General features: G+C 46.1%; 1 protein-coding gene across 11 annotated transcripts in view; it reads right to left on the reverse strand.

Annotated features, from left to right (window-relative positions):
* MAPK4 (mitogen-activated protein kinase 4) overlaps positions 1-19,199 on the reverse strand; it is a 146,962-nt gene that overhangs the window by 28,935 nt on the left and 98,828 nt on the right. Inside the window, exons 1-2 of one of the 11 annotated variants that reach the window (XM_039841598.1) lie at positions 1,461-2,298; positions 1,250-1,373 (exon numbers count right to left, since the gene is read on the reverse strand). The exons of 9 other annotated variants lie outside the window; for them this stretch is intronic. The gene's annotated coding sequence lies outside the window, so the exon portion shown is untranslated. Of the gene's footprint in view, positions 1-1,249; positions 1,374-1,460; positions 2,299-19,199 lie in introns of those variants that run through there. One more of the 11 variants, XM_039841606.1, reaches the window with a different exon arrangement.

Genomic DNA, 19,199 nt, shown 5'->3' on the forward strand with positions numbered 1-19,199 from the left:
ATAAACGAATGAATAAGAAATGTCTCCTACGGTCTGAGCCCTTTTCAAAAATGAGGTACCTTTTTCAGGGAACCACTGATCCTTTTCTCCGATATACCTGGCTTTACAGAGAGTTCCAATTCCCACTTTCAAAGGTAGATGAGGAGTTTAAAAAAGTTGACAGCCGTTTATGCCTTGCCTTGTTCCAGAAAGGACTGGAAAATGTAAGTAATTTTTTAAAAGTCAGGTGTTTTGCGGTATAATTTACATTCAGTAAAATTCATCCTTTTTTAGTGTAAAGTTCTGTGAGTTTTGACAAAAGCATAGAATCATATAACCACCATCACAATCAAGAAAATATAATTCCATCATCTCGAACAATTCCCTGTAGCCCCTGCTGGTCAGCCGCCCTCCCCAGCCCCCTAGCAACCACTGTTTTGTGTCCCTTCAGTTTTGTCTTATTCAGAATGTCACGTACATGGAATCACAGCACGTAGCCTTTTAAGTCTAAATTCTTCCACTCAGCATAATGCATCTAGACTCATCCATGTTGTGGTTTGTTAGGGGTCGAAGTTCGATTCTAAAAATTATAGAGACAAGCCAACTTGTCTGTAGAGGGCCACTTTTTGGGGGCAGGGGTGGTGGTGGTGGTGGCGTTGGTTATAAATAAAGAATGGTCTGATTTTGTTCCCAGTCAGAGGCTGAGACTGTCAGAGGAAGACTAAAGCAGAGATAACCCAGAGCGGAGGTGACTTAAAGGAAAGTGTCCCTTGATAAGCATACGAGCAAATCTTTTAGGGAGTGGAGTTCCCTATAATTAACACCTGCCTATCTGCAGTGTCTAGGGCTAAAGAGAGCTGGGGACACTGGGGAGCGTCTTCCTGAAACACTGGTCCTGAAAGTAAGAGGAAGACACTCTTCTGGGCAGGGCTGCCCCGCGGCCATGATAGCAGCTGAGGAAGTGAAACCCCAGCTCTTCCTGACCTTTGAATGCAAAATGCAAACCAAGAACCTGCTGGACTCTTGTTGACTACTAGCGGCTTCCCTACGCTTCCTTGTCCCTCAGCCCTTTGGAAACACAAAGGGGATATACGGATATGTTTCAGAAGCCAGGGGCAGGTCCAGTGTCTTCTGAAGCGAGATTTGGGAAGGTCCAGTGTCTTCTGCCAGGCTCTGAAGCGAGGAGCCCTGGGGCCGGGGAGATGGGAACAAACAGGAGGCTCCCTTCCTGGGGGTGGGTGAGGCAGACCCAGGAGGCCGGGGGTCCTACCCGCAGCTGAGATGAGCCCTGGGTGTCTGAGCAGGAGAGGCATGGGGGCCCACAACACAATACTGGTGATCTGAATTCAAGAGAGGAGTTTCAGTTGAGTGGATGGAGTGAAAGTTGGGATTTTCTAGAATAAAAAAAAAAGTTCTTTAAAGAATACCCAGGAGCGGAGACTCAATTTTATCCTAAGAAGGGGTCATAAATCAGGAAGTACCGTGGCTCAACAGAAGTCCTTAAATGGCTTTCCTGCCTGAGTCTGCAGAGATGATAGCTTCAGATCCACTTGGAAGGGGAGGACCCTGTCCTCAGTGACCAGACCTGGTCTCCAGGGGGTTCACCCATCAGCAGGCTGCCAGAGGAGGACAGCAGGTGCACATGTGGAACACTGTCTTGTGAGTTTCACGGCATCGCTGCTCTGAGGAGACAGGAAGCCGACACTACGCCGTTCTCGGTGGCCTCCTCTCAGCATGCACGAGGCAAGGCTGGAACTGCCCTTTTCCAAGTGTCCCTCTTTTCCTGCCATCCCGGTCCTTTGGTGTTGGGGCTGAGAAGCTGGCTCTGAAGGAGCCACTGGGAGGCGTCACAGTTTCCCGTCTAGACCATCATAGGGGGCCTTCGGGGCTTCTTTAGCTATTACTCCAACCAGCCCATCTCGCTGATGGGAGGGTTAGACTTTGAAAGCTTCAAAGGTGTTTGAGAAATAATCTAGTAGCAGCTGCCCTAGGAAGAGGGCAATTAGGAGCCCCCAACAGATCCAGAGGGGAGGTGACATCAAAGCACAGAGGGAGCAGGGGAGTGTGGACTTCATCCCAGCTGCCTGCCTGGGAATTCCAGGTCCATGTGGCTGCCCTCTTTATGCCTCCACTGCTCGGAGCCTGATCTCGTGGGTCTGGGAGTTGGAAGGCTGGGGGAGAAGGCATGACCCAATAAGCCTCCTACTCTACCCGTTAGTGACAATGTACCTCCTGGCCCCTCACAGGAATGGAGCAAATTTAAATGGGGACAACATTCTCCCCAGGATGAAAGCCCAGTCATCTGTAGCTCTGTGTGTGTGTGTGTGTGTGTGTGTGCGCGCGCGCGCGCGCACATGCACGTGCATATAGTGGTGGGTGACACGGTGGGAAGAGTTGTTTGCCCCTCATACTGAATGGAAGCTTCTAGGCCAGGATGGTGGGGGACTCTGGCAGCTTCGCCTTCCTAGCCAGAAGTCTATGGCATGTATCCTGGGAGGCTACATGTCCTCTTTGTGTGGTAGAAATGAAGATGATTAAGATCATCTCTGATTTCAAAGAGTGTACAATGTAGTTAAAGAGATGAAAAGTTCGATATGAAAAGATGATTGGAAGGACCAAGCAATTATCTCAGTCAGCGTTTATGGAGGGCTTGTTCTGTGCTGCGTACTGTGTTTGCACTTTACACGGATTCATTCAGCAACCCTCCAATGCAGGTTCTTCATGGGGTGGAAACACAGCCTGCCCAAGGTCACGTGCCTGGGAAGTGGTCTGGGGTGTCTGGCTCCAGAGCCCATACTCTAACCCGCACACTGCTGGACCTCTACCCTTGCACACCAGATAGGGTTGATGGTAAGCAGCAAGGAGAGGCATGCTCAGAGCGCAGAGGGGCGATATTCTGTCATGAGGTGGGTCAGCGAAGGCTTCATAGGAGTGAGGTTCGACTTGGTCTTGATGAATGGGGACATCTTGGATAGCTGTGCTGGGGAATATTTGAGGTGATGATGCAGAGCCACTGTGAGTACAGGTGATTGGGTGGGAAGACCTAGAACGTGTTCAGGGGACAGAGACAAATGGTACATGGGGCAGGGGCTGAGAGTCAGCAGTACCCAAGGACCCCTTGCATCAGAATCAGGGGACATACTTGTGATATGTTCAGATTGACCAAAGCTACTGACTCTGGAGTCCTCCGAACTTCATCTTGAATGAGCTCCCTGGGGAACCTTTAAGTTCCCTCCCAGTCTGAGAACCCTGGGAAGAACAAAGGAAGGCATGGAGGATTGCAGCGTTGGGAAGGAAGGATTGTGGGTAGGACAGGAGTTTCAGCGAAGGCTGTGGAAGGGCCACCTGTTTTTTTCTCCTTCACCCTGGGCAGACCTGTACCACCCTGTGGTAGGGCCCCTGCCAAGTCTTACGAGTGGGAGCTGTGTTAGTGGAGCAAAGTGACTGGGCTCTGCACTCCCCACCACTCGGGCTTGTAGCAAAGATGCTGTGGCCTGGATAGCAGGGGATTCATGGGCCATCACATTTCCTTGGAAGGGGGCACCCCTGTCTGGTCTGGAAGAAACCAGGTTAAGTGAAAAAGAAATCAGGCTATGGAGAAATAAAACTTTTAGCCTCAGGGGGCAAGTGGAGGCTGCTGAACTGATGCTCTGATTCTTGCGGAGGATTCCTGGTGGATGCGTCGCAGGAATCAAAGACACGTCACACAAAGAATGGTGAAGACTGGGCACTTTCACCACGGAGAACTTTTCTGGGGGCATGAAAGCTGCCTTTAGATATCTGCGAGGCTGCCATACAGACGAGGAGTTATGTTTGTTCTCAAAAGGCTCTGGGGACAGACGAGAAACAGGTGTGAGATGGAAATCTATATAGTGCCATGCTAATAGCTAATATTTATTGAGCTCCTCAAACTGCCCTAACTGCTTTATGTGGATTATTTCACCCTCGCAACGACCCGCCATTATAGTCATTTTACAGGGAGGAAACAAAGGCACACAGAGGATAAGCAAACTATTCCAGTCACACCTGTTGCAAGTAGCACAGCTGGGATTCAGCCCCAGGCTGTGCAGCTGTAGCACCTTTGATCGGAACATGGGGCTCTACTGGCTTTCACATGAGTGCTCTAAAGCCATCAGGGCTGTCCAGTGGGGCACTGAGTCCTAGACAGGCAGAGGCATCCAAGCACAGAATGACAACCTCGTGGGGAGTGTGCCAACACCCACCCTCCTGTGGATGCCACAGCACAGCTTCTCAAACTTTGGGGCGCACGCGGTTACTCACAGATTTCCATCTGGTTTAAATGCACATTCCATTCCATCCGGCGAACAAGGTGATGCACTTGGATCAGCCAGGCCCTAGATTATCTTTAATGCCCTGCCCCAAGGACTTATGATTGCCTTGCTCGCTGGCCAGGCAGGTTTCTCCAACCCAAAAGCAGTCTGATCTATAACAGGGGCTAATTCTTTGTGGTAGAGACACTCATCAAAAGCTCATTTAGAAAAACAACAGCATCCCAGAGGCCCAATTTAAGCAGAAATATACGGCCTCCCTCTCCACCGTCTTCTCCCTCTGGAGGTATAATTCTAATTTGTGCCAATATCCATATCGGGCATGTTAGCAGCCTTTTTAAAGAGAAAGAACACTACGGCCAAATAGCCTTTCTTATTGCTGACTCCAAACTCATTCTATTAAACTCATTTCTATGAAACCGTGCAGTAGGGACGCGCTCAAGCTGAGGGAAGGAACACACCATCACGAGAGCCCCGCAGTCGTTTGTAAGTCAGCCGGCACATTCTGTTTATGCAGCTAAAGTACACATGGGTGAAGAAAACGGTACAGCTAAGTCAGCTGCACTGACTTTTCATCAACTTCTAAGGTGCCTTAAGGGCTGATTTGCTGCTGCCCCCGGTTTCTGACTCCAAGCTCTGGGGGACCCTGCCCACCACCGGCTCTTCCCAGGTCCCATGGAAATCAACCAAAAGCCCAGTTAAGTTCCTACAGGCCTGCCGCCCCCATGCGTTCATTTTACTTTAAAAAAATTATGACAGAATTGCTTTTTGAAAAAGATTTATGTTTAATTGTGATAAAATACACACGACGTAAAATTCAGCATCTTAACTATTTTAAGCGCACAGTTCGGTGGCATTCAGCACATTCACACTGTCGCGCCATCACCGCCACCCGAGTCTGTACCCATGAAACAACCTCCCGCACTCCCTTATCCCGGACCCCGGCAAGCACCCCTCGACTTTCTTTCTCTGTGAATGTGATTACTTGAGGTACCTCATGTAAGTGGAATCAAACAGTATTTGTCCTTTGGCGATGGGTTTATTTCACTCAGCAGAATATACTTCCCCTTACGTTTAAGCACCAGGAAAGTGAGAGCAATGGAGATGGGTGTTTTTTGTTTTTTGTTTAATTATTAAAAATTACCGATCGACAAAATCCAGTAAGTTTCAAATGTACAATTCAACAGTAAGTCATATATATATTGCATTGTGTGTTCACCGCCCATAGTTAGATTTCTCTCCGTCACCACGTATCTGACCCCTTTTATCCCTAACTACCTCCCCGCTCCCCTGACATGGACTTCTTTTTAAAAAGCACTTTCTTGAAATGTAGTTGTCTTCTAATTCAACTAGAGTTCACCGTCACAGACAGAAGCTTTGGGCATTATCCTCATGGGGTCCAAATCAAGAACTCTGAATTCTATTACAGTTCAAAGACAAGATAAAGTGTTTTGTTTATTTGGAGAGTGCCAAGATCACCGGCTTTAATCCCACTCTCCTGGCCAGGACTGGCTGCTGGGTTAATTAGAAAGGTGGGTGGAGGAAAGGCTTGGTTCAGCTGCTTCAGCCTCAGTTTCCCCATCTGCTTGTGCTGCTGGTCTCCAAGCCTTCCTCCTATGTAAGGCACTAGAATCATAAGATGCTGCCTCACAATCAACAGCCATTTTTAAGTGATGGGCCCTGCTGGGCTAAAGTGATTCATTTTTAATGGGCCGGTCGGTCTGTGAGCACCTGTTTTCCTTTAGGAAGATGCACTAACTGCCCAGCCATAAATAGACATCTGTCTCACTGACTTTCAAGGGGAAATCTGGTGGCACCCTGGAGCAGCATCTCTGCAGCCTGCTACACCTCAGAAGCACCTGAGGCATTGAAGAAAATCCTGATGCTCAGGCCACCTGCTGTACCAATTACATCAGAATCTCTGGGGGGCAGACCCAGGCATCGGTAATTTTTAAAACTCCCCAGGTGATCCCAATGTGCAGCTGTATTTGAGAACCAGCGTCCTAGAGCTCTCTCGTTTACCTGCTTTGCAAAGGTAAACCATATTTTCAGCTCCCCAATTAGTGCAGCTTTCTATTTCTAGCTCCACTCACGATCAGATGAATCCCTGAGTAGTCAGAAGACTTCCCCAGATGGCTGACGCAAGGGAAGTAAAATTTACTGGAAAATAACCGATAATAACAATAGCTGTCGTTTACTGAGAACTTAGAATATTCCAGGCACTGTGCCAAGTGCTACTTTATTATAAGTGCATTTAGTTATCAAAATGACCCTATGAAAACGTAGAGAGGAGAGTAACTTGACCAAGGCCAAATTACATAATAACTGGCAGCGCTGAGATTTGATCCTGGCAGTGAATAAAACTAAGTCCCTGTGACCATGAAGCATACATTTTAGTAGGAAAGACAGCTGACCACATGAACATATAATAAGTCTGGTGGTGATAGCGCTAGGGATAAAAATAAAGCAGGGTGGTCTGGGAAGGACTCTGTCGTAAGGGGACATGTGAGCAGAGTGAATCAAGGGAGTGACCCGTGTGGCCATGTCGGGGAGAACATCAGAGAAGTTGATCTCTGAGCCCCAAGTCTTCTCATTCTGCCCCCCGCCCCTGTCCCCATGAGGGCGGCCCTCTCATCTTTCTCCTCCTACCTGGCTAATCTTCCTCTCAGATCCTTCATTCATATCCAAGTATAAATAACTGAGAACAGCGTGGGGGGGGGTGGGCAGGGAGGAAACTAAAATTTGTTGAGCATTATGCACAAGAGATTTTGCCAGCATTAGCTCAGCTTACCTATGACAACTCTGAAAGAAAAGTATTTTTTTCTTCTAAATCTGGGGAAATTATTGCAGTCCTCCCTCTCCTACCCTCACTTGGCTTAGCCGGCAAGGCTTTGTGTTCCTGACGCCTTCATCTCCAAATTCACAGCTCTATAGTAGGGGAGGTCCTGAAGGCAGGGATCAGCTGTTTATCTGCACGGCACAGGGTAGGTGCTCACTTTCAATGTGGTGCATGAACGGAATAAAAACCTTAAGCCAAAGGAATGATTGATATGCCCATGGTGGAATTCCAGGAATTGACCGCCAGTCAAGAGATTATTTTGAAGTTTGCTGGCCATGTTAAAATCACAGGACAAAGGTGGCCGCCATGTTAAAGTCCAGCCCTCGGAAATCTAGGGGCTCCCTCAGGTGTGAGGTGTGGCTGTGAATTTCTATTTGACATTATCTTGATGCCAGTGTGCAGTAGCGGGGCCCTTTGGGCTGCTAACCCTGCCAGGGCCAGCCTGGAGTTCAGACTCAGTGCTTTATTGTCCCTTCTACCTCTACTCTCAAAAAGAAAGAGAACGTTAATCCCAAAACACTTCTGAGTAATGCATGTAACAATAATGAATATTTGCCAGGTGCTGAACCACATGCTAGGTACCACCCTGAGCTCTGTCTGTATTCTTTGATTCACATGATGCTCTCACACGGTGGGCACTGTTACTGGCCCTGCTGTATGGGAGGACTTGGGTGGGGGCTGAGGCGGGGTGGCCAAAGACACAATGCCAAGGCCACCAAGTCCCCCAGCAGACGTTCAGTCCCTGAAGTTCCTCTCTTGCTGCCAGCTACCCCATTTCTGTTCTTCCTTCTGCAGCTGTGTGCACACCCTCGCTCACCCTCCCGAGGATAAGAATTCTCCCCTGTTCAGCTTGCAAAGCACAGCTCAGAAGAATAAAAGGAAATTCCTTTCTCAGAAGGCTCTGGGGTCTAAACCATCACCTTTGTTGACGGTAACGAAGATGGAATGAGTAGACTAAGAAGTGTATGAGAGAGAGACGTCAGTGTTTCCTGGAATGGGTTCATGTCCCAAAGATGCTAAAGGGGAGAGACAAGGGCACGTCGCTAAGTACCCCTGGGACAGGTTGGCAACGACCAACGAGCTTATGTATAGAGTCTCAGGACCTCCTAGATGAGGATTTGGAATGCAACACTTGCCACACCTCTGTGTCTACGTAACCATCTTTTTCTGGGTACCTATGGGGGACGAATCTTTCTCAGGACACACCATGGGAATACTGAGCATGGTCCTCGTTAACACTTTTACTTCTTTTACCTGGGAGAGGAAACACATTGGCCTGTCAGTCCACTGTGTTCTATGACATCAGCAAAGACTAATGTTATGGCTCCGTTGAATGGGCTCTGTGTGAATGGAAACTCACACTGCCCTGCCCCCATCTCCGAGCCCCTGAGGGCAAGGACCAATTGGACTTGCTGTGCCTTCTGGGATCTGAAAGGCAGGGTACAAAGTCTCCAAGACCAATCTGACCTCTTCTCCAATGTTGCTTCTGTCAGGGTCCTAACCCAGCTCTCAGCTCAGTAACCCTGTCTTACCCTGACCTCAAGAAGGGTCTTCTCTCCTCAGTGACCTGGCAGCCTGCACGGATCAAATTATTAACCAGGGACCACATCTTCTCTCAGTGGAAACTGTTCTCTTCCTTAAAAAACTGCTGGTCCTGGTGCATATCCTACTTTCGAAATTGCCCCACGCACTACAAGGCTGCTCAGGACCCCTGCTCTGGGGGATTTGGCTCCCGCTCCAGAGGCTTTGTTGACAGGTGCTTAGTAAGTGTTTCTAGCAGGTCTGGACCAGTTTATAGTGGTCCGAGTCGAGGGACTGTCTTCAAAGAGCTTGTTACCTAGTTCCGGGCACTGAATCTGCTGGTTCAACTGCAAAGTCAATTATTAAACCAGGGGACAGTCAACACTGGGTGAGGGATGGAGGATGGAGCAGTTACCATGTGAAGGTGAAGCAAAAAGGGGGCCAGGGTAGATCCAGGTTTGGGGGGGCCTCATAGAAAAGACAAAATTATGACCACAAAATTAGGTATAAAAGCGAATATGTATTTTTGAATCAGAAAATTGCAGCAAATTTTAAAAAGCTAGCAATGCAGCACTACAAACATCATGAAATTCATAAAAATAACATCTTTACTAATTAGCTGCTTGGCAAACCACAGGTAGCAAACACGTGAATGCATTGCATAATCCCTGATCATCTCTTCTGTGACAATTGTACAATATAATTTTCACAGAGAGAATTTAAAGCTAATTCACTCTTTGAAAGATAATTGAAAAGATAATTCAACCTTTCCTCTAATATGGTTGATACTTAGTACAGTTGATTTTTTAGAAGTTTCTCTTACCTTCAAAACTAATGTCATAGTAATGTCATATAAATTTGCAGGATTATTGTCAAATTTGGGGAAGACCCTATCAAGTGTTCTTTTGAATATGAGCTGTAAGATTTGGGGGCATTTCCAGTTTTCTTATGTAGTGGTTAAACTTTTATTTTTTTTGAACTGGTAACATTCATTAACCAGGCTGTCTGTGATGTCCCAGGAGTTGTAGGGTGGGACATCATGAAAGGCCTGGTTATTCCTGCAATAACCTAACTGTAAGGAGAATTAACTGCAAACCTTATAAACATATCTCATTTTATCCGAACTAAATGTATCCTTAGCCCAACCTCCCCTTCGTCAGACCCTCCAAATGCCACATCAGTACCATTCAACATGAGAGGAAGTCAGGATGAAAATAGGCCACTTCCTTATAAATTTCCACCAAAATATCTTACTTTGTAAACAACCAAAAATATGTGAGTATGTGAACACATTGTTAGGGTTCCTTCCAGCGCCTCGGGAGTGGGAGGGGGGTGGTTGTGCAAGTGAGAGGCCCTGAGTCGAGCTTCATGAACTCCTTGGTCACTCTGGCTCCTTCTAGGAGTAAAAGGGGCCACAAGAGAGGCGAATGGCCAAGGAGAACAGGGAGGCACCTTGTCAGGATTTTCAAGATAGGAAAGTAGGTGCATATTCTAGGAACCTTCCTTGAAATAAAGGATCGAGGGCTTGTCTTCTCGCAGGTAGAGGCAAATTGTCTAGACACCCCGGAGAGTCTGTGAAGAGGCCCCAGGAGGAATCTGCCTGCCACGGGGGATTACGGAGGAAGCCAGCATGGTTCTGAAGAATGTTTCCTTCCTTCCTCACACCAACGAGCTGGTATGGGTTTTGGTTACCAGAAAAGGTGTCTCTGATCTCCTCTGCTTGCTACCTTGCTCCTTCAAATTCCTTTGCCAAGAGCCAAAACCCTTGGTTTCATTTTTAGAAGAACAGTTACAAAAGCAAATTCCTTGCCTTCCCCATGGGAATATGCAATGATTTTATTCTCCACACTCATCAATGCATCTGAATGGTTTTAGGATAGCTAAGGAGGGCAGGAGAATGCGAGGGCCCTAGACACTTAAAGGGAGGAAGAAAAGGATCACAAGAGGTGGCTGTGGGTCCCAAAGAAAAAAAGTCTACCTTCTTCACAATTTTCTAGAGGGTCCTGCTCATCCTTGGCAGATGGTTCCACAGAAGAGTGATGATCTTTGATTCACTGTTTATGACAAAGCAGATTTTTTAAATTTGATTTTCAAAACTGTAATACATGCAACAGTTAATGTGTGAGCTTGTATTTTATTCATTTTCACAGCTGTGTAGTATTCCAGCATATTTACAGAGAGAGTTTATGAAGAGGTACTAGGTATACTTATGTTAGATTACTTCTAGCTATCTGTTATATAATAAAAAAGTTGGCTGGTCTTTATTCCTGGTTCCTGAGAGGGAACCTCTAAACCCTTAGAATCTCCTGAGGGATAGGAGCATCTTCGCTATTCATGATGGGCCCCTAGCTAGTATTAGGATGGGTCCGGCTATGCCCACAAAGACCAACCATGTGGTTAGAGCACTGGAGGGCTGGAAATTCAGTTCATTTGGGTGGTCAATGATTCAATCAGCCATGCCCACAAAATGAAAGTCCAATAAAAACTCTGGACACTGGAGGCCGACTGAGTGTCCTTGGTTAGTGATACAAATCAGGGTGCTGAGAGGCTGACAAATCTCATATTTGAGACCCTCCAAGACCTTGCCCTTCAGGTCTTTTCTTTTGGCTGGTCATGATTTATATCCTTATAACAACACTGCAGTCTTAAGTATAGGGCTTTTCCGAGTTCTATGAATCGTTTGAGTGAGGGCGTATGGGAACCCCTGAGCTTGTGGCTGATGACCAGAGTGAGGGCAGTCCTTTGAGGGGAATGCCCTTAACCTGTGAAGTTTGTCCTAACTCTGGGTCAGACTTGAATTGCCAAATTATCAAATATTGCTTGATTGCTATTATAAATGATATATTATTTAAAAGTATGTTTTCAGCCAATGTATTGAAATGAAATTGATTTTTGTATATTGATTATATTTGGCAACACTGCTAAAGTCTTTCTATTAAATCTATTAATTTGTGTATAGATTGAGGTTTTATTTAGACAAATCATCTGTGAATAATAACAATTCCATCTTATTTTGCTTGCCAGGACTACTGCAATAATGAACAGAAGAGATGGTGGTGGGTAACCCTAGTGTTTTCCTGGTTTTAAAGAAAAAGCTTTTAACATTTTATTGTTAAGTATAATGTTGTTGATTTTTTTGTAGAAACCATTTGTAGATAAAATTCTTTCATTCCTAATTAGTATGAGTTTTCATCATTCACAGATATTGAATTTTCTAGAATGGTTTCGGTGACTATTGAAATGATCCTGTGGTCTTTTTTTTTTTCTTTTTTCTTCTTGAATTTGCTTCTGATCAATCAAAATAATAGATTTTCTAATGTTAAGCCAACTTTACATTTTGGGATGAATTCAATGTTGACATGATATATATTTTATATATTGCTGAATTTGGTTTATTTGGTTTTTTTTTTTATAACTATGTTCATAAGTGAAATAGGTTTATAATTTTCCTTTCCCATATTATTCTTGTCTGGTTTTGGTAGGAAGATCATAACATAGGGTGGTATTCTCTCTTTTTCTATTCTCTGTAGGAGTTCAACAAGTTCACAATTATTTGTTATTTAAAAGTTTGGTTGAATTTGCCTATAAAACTATTGGGTTTCAGATTTTCTTTGTGAGACGATTTTAAACACTGATTCTGTTTTTTAATAGTTATTGCATTATTCAGGTATTCTATTTCTTTTCAAGTCATATTTGAAAAAAATTACAGTTTTCTAAGAATTTATTCATTTCATGTAACTAATAAATAGAATATGTAAGTACACATTTATTTTTAAATTATTTAATAAAATACATTCATTATTTATGTTTATATGTATATTTTTTACTAATGAACATTTACGGGCAAAGAATTCATAGTATTCTCTTAGTTTTGAATCTCTGCTGCATCTGTGGTTATGTTCATTGATAATTTATGGCTGTCTGATTCTACAGGCAAACTGGCCTCTCCATGGAAGGCTGACACTTCGAAGCTTCCTGACTCACTGCCTGATTTGATTTTATTTCCTGTTGGTCAAAGATATACTCACAGATAGGAGTGTTTAGGGTAGGGCCCAAGAACGTAATCTAGGTCATGGCTGCATTTCTTCATTGGGAGAATGAAAACCATGACCAACTGTCGTTTTGATTCTCAGGGGTAAAGGATATGACTGTAGTTTAAGGAGCTGATTTTTACACTCTTACTACAGCTTAGTACTGTTTAGAGCGACAGGAGGTGATCACCTTTAACTGGAGTGAGTAAGGAGGATTGACAAGCCCACCCCACAAGGCAGCTCTGGAAAACTGCCCACTGGGCAGGACCCACCAGCCCTGTACCTGCAGGATGTCCGGCCCTAACCGGCCTCACATTGAGGGTTTAGGACTCAGCCAATATGAACAGCGCCAACCCGTGAAGCAGCTCTACTACTCAGGGCTCCCTTGGGCACTCTCTGGATGATCGTGAAGGGCTCTGTCTTTGGTGAACCCAAGGCCCAGAGGTGACCGATGTCAGCCTGCTCCTTTTCTTCCCCTCTGTGGACCAAATAACAGCCTACCCCCTTTTCTCTCCCTATCTAGATATATCTGCAGAGGCTTTGGATCCAATCTTCTGTCTCCTTCTCTAAAAGAGGCATTATAGGTCATGTTGATCAAATCTGTCTTGCAGAAGAGAATCTCCTGATCATCATCATCAGCAGCATCATCATTATCAATAAGGACAGTGATTACTAAGCACTTACTCTATGCCCCACCAAGCACTGTAGCAATACTTTAAAGGACCTCAACGAATACGTCACAATAGCCCCATTAAATTAATATAGAGAGAGCTACTGAGCTTTACTATGTTCCAGCCACTATTCTGGGTGCTGGGACAGAGCAGTGAACAAAGCCAAAAAGCTTCCACCCTGTGGCGTCCACGTGCTATTCCTGTAGTGCAGGTTGTTTTTCTTATTTTACAGAGGAGTAAAGTAAGGCTTAGAGGATGATACAACGACTCAGCTAGTGAAGTGCTGAAGCTGTGAATAAACTCAGGCCTTGTTTTGAACAGCTATGCTACGCTCTACGTCAGCAATTCTCACAGAGGCGCGCCTCAGAATCACCTGGAGAGCTTGTTAAAGCTCAGATGGCTGAGCCTCACCCTCAGAGTTTCTGATTCAGTAAGTCTGGGGTGGGGCCAGAGAACGTACATGTCTAACAAGTTCCCAGGTGACAATGCGGGTCTGGGGACTACACTTTGAGAACCACTGCTCTATACACAGAACCAAATGTCTGAGCCTGGAGTAGGAAGAGTGCTCGCTTCTTTCACACCCAACTCCTCTCCTTACCACGGCTCCCCACCGTGTGTGTGCAAGGGACCCTACCAGGCTGACTCCCTGCACGATCCAAGACTCGACCCCACCCCCACCAGCCGGCACTGTTGTGCACTGCCGTCACCATCTGTGTCTGTGTATGTAATTACCCTCATTAAACAGGTTCCCGCTTACAATCCACGTAAACAAGTTTCACTGCTAGAAAGGGCTGTTCCTGAACCTGGTTTCTCAGGCTGTGTTATGAACAACATCCAGGCCTCACGCCAGCGGAGGCTGCCTGCCTGGGCCTCCGCCCGCTGATAAGGAGGTTCTCCAGGTCCAGAAAAGACCGAATGGAACCACACAGTCTTTCAGGCTGAGTGCTGCTGAGTCTCGTTCTCCCAGACCTGCAGGTTCTGCTGACTGACGCCTGCGTCTCCCCGGGGAAGCCCACCGTCTCATTCCTGAAGCGGTCCCTCTGGTTGGATGGAGGGATTCGACATCAGGGAGCATCGTCCCATAATGCTCTCTTGGCTCTCCGGTGTCTGAGCCTCCTCCTGCCTCACGGTTGGGACCTCATCATCTGTCCTCACCCTTCTTCGCTTGGTGGGTCCACGGGGACAGGAGAAGCTCTTTAGAGGCGCTTAGGACTGATACCATCATGGCGCTCTTCTCCTGTATGTAATTCAAATAAAACCCATACAAACTATAAAATAAGTAAGTGCAAGGACATTTGTTTGGGGTTGAATTGTGTCCTCCAAAGTTCATATGTTGAAGTCCTAGCCCCCAATACCTCAGAATGTGGCCTTATTTGGAGACAGGGGCCTTGTGGATATGAAAGGTTAAGATGAGGTCATTAGAGTGGGCTTTAACACAGTGTGACTGGCGTCCTTTTAAAAAGGGGAAATTTGCACACAGACACACACACAGAACACCGTGTGAAGATGAAGGCAGAAATCAGGGTGGTGCTTCTACAACCCAAAGAATGCCAAACTGCCAGCAAATGACCAGAAGCTAGGGGAGAGGCATGGAACATATTCTCCCTCACAGCCCTCTGAAGAAACCAAACCTGGTGACACCTTGATCTTGGACTTCCAGCCCCCAGAACTGTGAGAAAGTAGGTCTCTAATAGGTTTCGGTTGTTTGAGCCACTCTGTGGTGCTTTGTCACAGCAGCCCTAGCAACATACAAAGTCCAACAGCAGTTTAATTCTCTTCCCACAGTGACTGCTTTGATTTTTTTAAATAGCAAAAGTCAAATTCTTTACAAATCTCTGGATGTCCCCGCTCTGTAGGCGCCCTGACTCTCGGGTGCCCAGCACTGGGGTACGCAGTGCACTGAGACACTTTGGGGTTTTCTTAGCAGGAGGAGCTGGGGGCCTCACCCAGCACAGACTGCACTCCCCTGTCAGACAAAGATTCCTAGAATGCTATGTATCTGTGTTGAGAACATGAATTTTGGACCTGGGGTAAAACCAACTTACTTGCTGGTGACTTTAAGTAACTTTCCTAACCTCTCTGAGCCTCAGGTTCCTTATCTACAAAGCAAAGAAAATACTTCATAAGGTCGGTGTCAGGATTAGACAAAATGAACAAGAAGCACCCAGCTCTGAAGAGATACTGCTCTGCCTTCCCTTTCTCAGTCTCTGTTTTGATTAAGACTTTAAAGGTTCCCTTCGGCTTGTTACATTATGTCCAAACTCACCAGCCTAATTTCTCAGGTTCTCCACTTCTTCTCCTCCCTCCCAGCCTCACTCTCCTCTCTCCTGGGGTCACGTTATACCGTGTATGAGATGCCCTCCACCTTTGCCCTCACCTGGGATGCATCCTCCCTCCCTTCCTGTCTAGATTCCAACATCCCACAAGGCTCACTTCCCACCCCACCTCCTCAGGGATTCCTCTTTCCAAACGACCTCTAATTTACGGGAAAAATGGGGACAGAAAGGGAGGAAAGTTTTCGTTACAGACCCCATCTGTATCATTCATTCCACAATGGGTATATGCCAGCTTGTCTGATTTGCTAAGATTCTAGCCTATGCTCTGTCTGTCTAGTTTGATCATTCGCTCACGACAGGCAGGGAGCAGCAGAATAGTAAACACCATCTGTCAAACACGTTTGCTACAGACTGGTTTGTTAGAGTGACCAGGAGAAGGAGTAGTATAATTTCTCTCTTACAATACTCGGCGCTGACTTTTCACCTTCGGTTAGTGTCTGGTGATAATGACAGTGATGACATGTTAATGACTACCATCTGCGTGCCGCTTCCACACTCTCCCCATCTATCAGTGAGGGTGGCGCGGGTGTGGAGTGAAGGAGGGAGCAGAGCCAGAGGTTGACAGATCTTCCTGGGTGAATGAGAAGCCATTTATATGGTGTCACTGAAGCCATCTCTATGCAAATAACTCTTCCTGGGAGTCCGCTGTGGGGCCTGTTGTTCCCACCTTCAGAATAAATTATACGGAGTAACATTGTGGGTGTGCACGAGGCCTCTGCTAAATTAACACTCATTCATTCAATGAGTATCAAGTGTTCACTTCACGTGGAGGGGATACACACGGACATAAGCCTACTTTAAAGAGTCGACGACGGAGCCCTGTTGGATGGAGAGGACATTATGGGAAATAAGTGTGCTCTTCCAGTCACACATCATTTAGGAGTTCGCCAGCATGACTTTGAGGAAACAGGACACCAGAGGTGAGGGAGAGGGACATGCTTGGCCTATGAGATACGGATTGTAAAGGACATCGATGACCCTGGGTGGCCTGAGGACCTGGGTGCATGGGAGTGGGCAGGAGCTCCAGGGACAGATTGAAATTATGGTTCCTGGAAAGAGCACCAGACCTCAAGTTCTGGAGCAAAAAGCCCAGATTTACCACTCATTGGTTATAGAAGCCTAGGCAAGTCTCTAGGCCTTAGTTTTCTCAGCTACAAAGTGGGAGACAATAATACAATCCCTAGCTATACCACGGGATTATCATGGGGATTGCACCATAACTGAACAATTAAATACATAAAAATCAAATGCGTGGAAAGTACACGCACACTTGAAGATGCTCCCCCATTCAAGGTTCTATTGTCATTATATCACAGCTGGCTTCTTAAAATATACTGAATGTGATTTAACACCCTTCGGCAGGGTCAAGATTTTGAGCATCATGATTCTGAGTCATCACACACTCAGCTCTCAGAAATCAAAGGGAGGCAAAAACTCTTCTCAAGAGCCTGATGGCTGCGACTCTTTGTTAATTCTGCTGTCGCCTTTATATTTTCTGTCTCTTGTCAGACTATGAGCTGTCACTTCTCTCTGCTTTAAGGGTGCCTGTCTCGTCCCGTTGTGGATTTGACAACCAGATAATTAAGTTTATTAGAATTGTGTGTAAAGTGAGGGTACACCAGTCCAGGTAAAATGTAGACACTTCATGCTTGGGCTGTCCACCATCTGTTCAGCAGTGTCAAATCTTTTTAACCTCCATCTTGCCTGTGGCTCAGACGGATGAGGTGGCAAAACAGAGGGATTGTTGTCCTTACTCATGAGTCCCAAACTGGCACTCTACTTGGGAGCCGCCAGCCAACCCTACTCGGTGCTCTCCCTCCAGGGACAGCAAAGGAGATACTGGGTCAAAGCTGAGTTGATAGCAACAGGTATCCTTGTCCCAAGTTCTCCAACCCCAGGTGCTAGCTGGCTTTGGTCCTTCTGTTTTCTTTCCTCACACATGCCCGGCTCTGTACCACAGGAAATGAGAAGAGCTCCCGCGTACTGAGCGCTTCCTCCCTGCTAAGTACTTTGCATTCTTTACCTTATTTAGTCCTTAGAACAACCCTATAAAATAGATACTGTTGTTTCCTTCTTACAGGTAAGAGAACTGAGCTTACAGAGGATAAATAACTGGCTCGAGGTCACACAATTTTTAAGAATCAGGGCTTGTACCCTGACTGCTTCTCTCCAGAGTTCTTTCTCTTGGGCTCTTAACGGTGAATCCAAGGTGCTCCCTGCTGAGTCCTGAACATCTGGGTTCTTTCCTACAGAAGGTGCAGCAGGCTGCCGCAGAGATCTCACATGCACCGTTTAGTCCCTGGAGAATAATAAAAGATTTCCTCCAGAGAGCAGAGGGGGTGCCCACCAGGACTGGGTGAGGCCGTGCACTGAGGCTCCAGGTAAGCATATCCAAGACTTAGGCAACGCGTGGTGTGATTTCTGGAGTAACAGAAAGATTGCTTGAAAAACAGTGCCCCTACTTGCTGGCTGAAGCCTAAAAATTCCTTTTCCTGGAATTCAACTCTAGAGAAATGAAAACCTATGTCTATACAAAAACTTGTCCACGAATGTTCATAGAAGGATTACTACTCATAATAGCCAAGAAGGAGAAGCAACTCGAATGTCCATCAGCTAAGGAGCAGATTAAACAAAATGTGGTATATCCATAAATGGTATCTTATTCAGCAATAAAAAGAAATAAAGTACTGATACCTGCTGCCGATGGATGAACCTTGAAAACATTACACTAAGTACAAGAAGTCAGTCACAAAGGATCACATCATTATATGATTCCATTTACATGAAATGTCCTGAATAGGCAAATCTACAGAGAAAGAAAGTAGATGAGTGTTGCCTAGGATTGGAGGGGATGAAGACTTTGGGTTGGGGGCTCACTCAGGGGGGTGGGCTTTGTTTTAGGAGTGATGAAAACATTCCAAAATTGATTCTGATGATAGATGCATAACCTGTGAATATACTAAGAGCCATTGTATTGACCACATTAAATGGTCAGTTGTATACGTTGATTATATAAATAAAATTGTTTTTAAAAAAGAATTTTAAAGGCAAATATAAACCATCATTCCACTGAAAGGAATGTCATAGCCAGTAGCCTTTTTGTTTAGCTGGCTGTGCACCCAGGTGGCGAGCTCTGGTCCCTCGGTGGGAACCTGCACCCCTAAGAATCCGCAGGCTCTGGGCCTCAGTAAATTTCTAGTTCAGCGAGGTGGAAGGAGAGAGCACTTCGGGAGTGACAGCGAGGACAGCAGAGGGACACAAGAAGGTGGAAGCACCGCTGGAAGGCGGACCCACGGAGAGACGGAAGGTCCCGGAGAGAAGGATTGTAATTTCTTGTCCTGGCTCCCTCTCTGCCTCTCTGCTCATTGTGGATCCCAGAGAAGGACCCAGAACTGCTCTGTTCTCTGACTCCCTCATGGAGAAGCAGAAGGAAGTGCCCCCTGTTTCATGATTTCCCTCCTTCCTTCACAGAAGGTGCCAGGGGAGTTCTCCAGCTCTCAAACCTGACCCCAACCAATTTGCAAATGGTATGC

The sequence above is a fragment of the Pteropus medius genome, unplaced genomic scaffold (assembly GCF_902729225.1).
Source record: "Pteropus medius unplaced genomic scaffold, Ma_sr-lr_union100, whole genome shotgun sequence".
NCBI classification, from domain to species: domain Eukaryota; kingdom Metazoa; phylum Chordata; class Mammalia; order Chiroptera; family Pteropodidae; genus Pteropus; species Pteropus medius.